Genomic DNA, 4,984 nt, shown 5'->3' on the forward strand with positions numbered 1-4,984 from the left:
CAAAGGATAACATCAAGTATTAAAATTGGGAAAAAAACGCACCTCATAGATTTTTCATTTTACTAAGTGCTTCAGTAATGAAACACTTCTTCCAAAAACATACCTTCAGAGATCTTTCTTTGAGATAATATGTGATCATTCTTTTGAAAAAGCTTTACCTCCAGCTCAGTGAGAGGGCTCTCTTTAAGGGAGCCTTGCAAAGCCTTAGAAAAGCTCTGGGAAATGGCCAGATACATCACCTTGCAATTCATTTCAAGGGTTTGGAATTTACTCGGAGAAGGGATGGAGCCATACGGGGACTTCAATGAGCAGAGAGGTAAGGATCTGAGGTATGTTTAAATGGATGATTCTGCGTGAGGAGGAGATTACAGAGGGGCAAGTGTGGAGGCAGAGAGATGGTGATCATGGTTTGTGCCAGGATGGAGAAGGGAGACAGGGTGGGCCTGGTACTAGATATTGAAGACCTAGTTGACAAGATTTGCAGATGGACTGTAAGTAAAAAGACATAGAAGGTGACTCCCTGCCCCACCCCCCACTCCAACAACTGGGCAATCATGCTATCTAGTGAGAGGGAATTTTAGAGCAGAGCAAGTTTGATGGAGACCAGGTTATGGCATTGTGTTTGGTTCTGGACATGCTACATCTGAAATACCCAAGCACTGATATCAAGCAAGCAGTGTGGAGCTCGGGGGAGATGTTGGTGCTAACATATTGGGAGCGATAATATAGAGGTATCTGATGCCATAAGACTGGGTATGATCTCTTAGGAAGTGAGAGAGCAAAAGAAAAGTTCCTATGATTGAGCCCTAGATCCTCCAGCACTTAATCATTAAAAACAAGAGATTGATCCAGCAGAAGACTATGAGAAGGGGTAGCCAGGAAGGAAGAGTAAAAGCAGAAAGTGAAATCCTTGAAGCAAAGGGAAGAAAGTGTTTCAAGAAAGAAGAAGGGCTCAATTTAGTCAGATGCTCCTGCCAGGTAAGATGAGAAATGGGAATGGCTTATGTTGGAAGTGACACTGGAGTTTCCTGGGGATCTTGGCAGGAGCAGTTTCCATAGGGGTAGGGATCGGGGTCTGAACGGTCATCTTCCTATTCAGCCCAAGCCATGACAGGGTCCCAGAGGACAATTTTTAAGTTTATTTATTTACTTTGAGTGAGAGAGAAAGAGAGTGAAAAGCAGGGAAAGGGTAGAGATAGAGAGAGACAGAGAGAGAATCCCAAGCAAGGTCCACACAGTCAGTGCAGGGCTTAAACTCGTGAACCATGAGATAATGACCTGAGCTAATATCCAGAGTTGGACGCATGACTGACTGAGCCACCCAGGCGCCCCGCCTTACATTTCTTTAATCTCTTTTCTCACCTCTTGAGATCCAAAGCATGTCGGTTACCTCATCCCAGCCACACACGGTGGGTTGTGATTCTCACCTAGAAATGTTTCATGTCAGGAAAGTCATACTAGGAACACATTCTCTGACACTAGCCTCTAGAACAACAATTACACTCTCCCATCAGAGCCTTGCTGGCCGTTCTTCCTTGTCCACCTAGCCTGGATTATGAAACTGATCAGCTGAACCTCTATGACTCAGTACTTGGAACACACAGCTTTCAGGGAAGTAATCCTAGAAGCCACTTTATTTTTGTCCCTCTGATCCTGCTGAGTGGGGCTAGTCCTTCTCCGGCCTCTTGAAAACTCGGGTAGGTCCTATGTCTCTTCTGGTCTTTCCATCCTATGTTCACTCTATTATCAATTCAGTAACTGAAAACATCTGCTCCATATACTAATTTCCATTCAGTAATTTGCAGTATCAGACCCCATATACTAATCACTGCTGCAATCTTCATTCAAAGAAAAGATGTGGTACCTCTCTCCTTGTTGGGCCTGGAGGCAAACAAGAAGTTTTGGTGTGGATAGAGATTCTGGACAGCTCCCCCAACCCCTTTTCTTAGTCCACAGCTGCCATTTCTGACTCTGCTGGGGCAGTGAGACCAAGTAAGAATGAATGAAAGACATGACTGAAAGACAGCGCCGCTCTCTATGGGCAGGGCAGGTTTTCAAGCTGACCTCGTTGAGGACATGTTCACTGGTTCTCTGGAAGACCTCTCCCCAGGCCCATCTGGTTGCCATTCCTTTGATGAGGACAGTGACCTTCCTGATCGCTTACAGATTCTGCCTCCTCTTGCCTCAAAAGACCAGGTTCCTCTTTCCCCAGCCTGCTGCTCTTTTGGGCAGGATCCTTTACAAACAACCCAGACTGATTTCCTATTGTCACGTGTTCACCCCCAGGATTCACACACCGTCTGAGTGTGCAGGCCTCCCTCGCCTTTCTCTAACAAAGACACAAGTCACTGAATTGAGGGCGCAGCCTAAATCCCCGATGACCTCAACTTGAGATGCTTAACTAGTTGAACCTGCAAAGACTCCTACTTCCAAATAGGGTCACATTCTGAGGTTCCAAGAGAACATAAATGTGTGTGTGGGAACAACATTCTACTCACTGCAGACAGGTACTTTGTCTCCCTGAGTGCTGTTACTGACTACAGTGGGAAGGTAAGGAAGGTAGTGAAGTCGAGGAGACTAGAAGTTACCATAGTTTGAGTTTTCATTAAGTTCCCTAAGACAACAACCTGTGCTGCTCTTTAGTAAAAGAACAAATGAAGGTCCGTGGGGGTTGGTGTGGGAGGAGGGCCCTCTCTGATGGGCTTGAAAGTCTGGCCCACCGTCCCTCCACTGTTTTCCTTGGGGCTTTCTTACTGCCATTACCATCATTCTGAAGTGGAGGAGGCTCCACTCTTTGGAACGTTCTGGTAACCCAGACTACATATTGCATTTTCTGTTCATACTGAGCATGTACTAAGCACCACAAGTAGTAAACGGGAGGACAAGGTCAGTGCAACATTGTATTTCTGCGTTACTCTTCCAGACTCACTCTGAGGGACGAGAATATCTGAATTTATATCTCATGGAGGGTATCAACCAAAACACCCAAATACATTTTCTGTTTTGAAAAACAGTGGCTGAACTTTGTAAACATCCATGTTCCAAGACAAAATACATAACCCAAAAAATGTAGTCAGACGTGGGACTAAATTCGTAAGAATCATCCTTTCTGAATTTTTGGCTTTATTGCTGGAAATTTAGCAACACATACTTGGTTGTGCGCTAATATATAGTTTACAAGCTGAAGGTTTATAGATTGCATATGAATGAAAAGGATTACAGAGTATTCTTTTATCAAGGTTTTCAACCTCAGCTCTATTGACATTTAAAATTTTTTAATGTTTCATTTATTTTTGAGAGAGAGAGAGAATGAGCAGAGGAGGGTCAGAGAGAGAGGGAGGCACAGAATCTGAAGACAGGCTCCAGGCTCTGAGCTAGCTGTCAGCACAGAGCCTGATGCGGGGCTCAGACCCACAAAGTATGAGATCATAACCTGAGCCGAAGCCGGACGTTTAACCAACTGAGCCACCCAGGTGCCCCTCTACTGACATTTTAAATCAGGTGATTCATTATTGGCGAGGAGGGCTGTCCTGGGCGGTGTAGGACATTCAGAAGCAGCCCTCACCCACTTGGTCCCAGCAGCACACGTTCCTTGAGATGTAAGACCAAACATGTCTCCAGGCATGGTCACGTTTTCCTCGGCAGCAAAATCATTTCTGACTGAGAACCACTGTATTTTATAAGAAGAATCCGCCAACTCCAAGACCATTTTCCTTTTACAAGGTATACCCTTTAAATGTAGATAGACATTTTCTTCTCACATAGTAGACATTCAAAAGTGCAAATCTAATGTTACCGGACAGTAGCACTGAATTAAATTGTATTCTTTATGATTCAAACACGTGTCCTGATTTATTTATGTCCATTACCCCAAACACAAGTCCAGCTTTTAAAACCATGATCCTCTTGGGACGCCTGGGTGGCTCAGTCAGTTGAGTAACATCGCCTCAGGTTATGATCTCACAGTTCTTGAGTTCGAGCCCTGCGTCAGGCTCTGTGCTGACAGCTCAGAGCCGGGAGCCTGCCTCGTATTGTGTCTCCCTCTCTCTGCCCCTCCCCCAGTCATGCTCTGTCTCTGTCTCTCTCTCAAAAATAAACATTAAAAAAATTTTTTTAAATTAAAAAAATAAAATCATTATCCTGTCCACATAAGGCCTGCAGTGGGAAGTCGGGTGTCTGAGTCTGTGATCTACCTGGGGTTTCCAAGAGATAGCTTTCCCACGTTTGAAAAGTGTTCAGAACTTTGGCCACAGGAGGGAGCACTATTCCTATGCTTTCTTGCTTATTTATTGACTATTTTAATACATGCTTTCACAGGTAAGTGATGCGGGAATTCCTAACCTAGGAATCAGAGGCACAGTTAGTATATTAGTCAGGATTTTCCAGAGAAACCGAACCAATAGGAAAAAAGGATATTTACGATGAAGAATTGGCCCACCTGATAATGTCTGAGAAGTCCCAAGACCTGTCTGCAAACTGCGGACCCAGAAAAGCCGGTGGTGTGATTCAGCTTCAGTGTGAGGCTCGAGGGCCAGGGGAACCAATGGTGAAAGTGACAGTCTGAGAGCAGATGAAAGTGCCGCCCAGGTCAAGCTGTGAGGCAGAAAAAATAAAAGTGGTGAATTCCTTTGCTTCCCCCCCCCCCCCCCCCGCCCCCTTAATCAAGCCCACAACTGATTAAATGACGGTCATCCACACTGGGAAGAACAGTTTACTGAGTCTGTTGCTTCAAGTGCTAATTTCATCTGCCAACGCCCTCACAGCCACCCAGAAATACTGCTCAACCTGGGCACCCTGTGTCCTTGTGAAGGCGGCACCGAAGTTTAACCATCACGACTGTCCACATCAGGAATCCAAACACCTCTCTGCTCTTATAATCTAAGCTCGTGTCTTCCTGGCAGTGCATTTATTTTTTTCAGTTATAACTTTGGAAATCAGTAGGGCAAGGTAGAATTTGCACAAGAGTTTGCTATCCCACACTGCG

This window comes from Suricata suricatta, chromosome 7, assembly GCF_006229205.1.
Source record: "Suricata suricatta isolate VVHF042 chromosome 7, meerkat_22Aug2017_6uvM2_HiC, whole genome shotgun sequence".
Taxonomy (NCBI): domain Eukaryota; kingdom Metazoa; phylum Chordata; class Mammalia; order Carnivora; family Herpestidae; genus Suricata; species Suricata suricatta.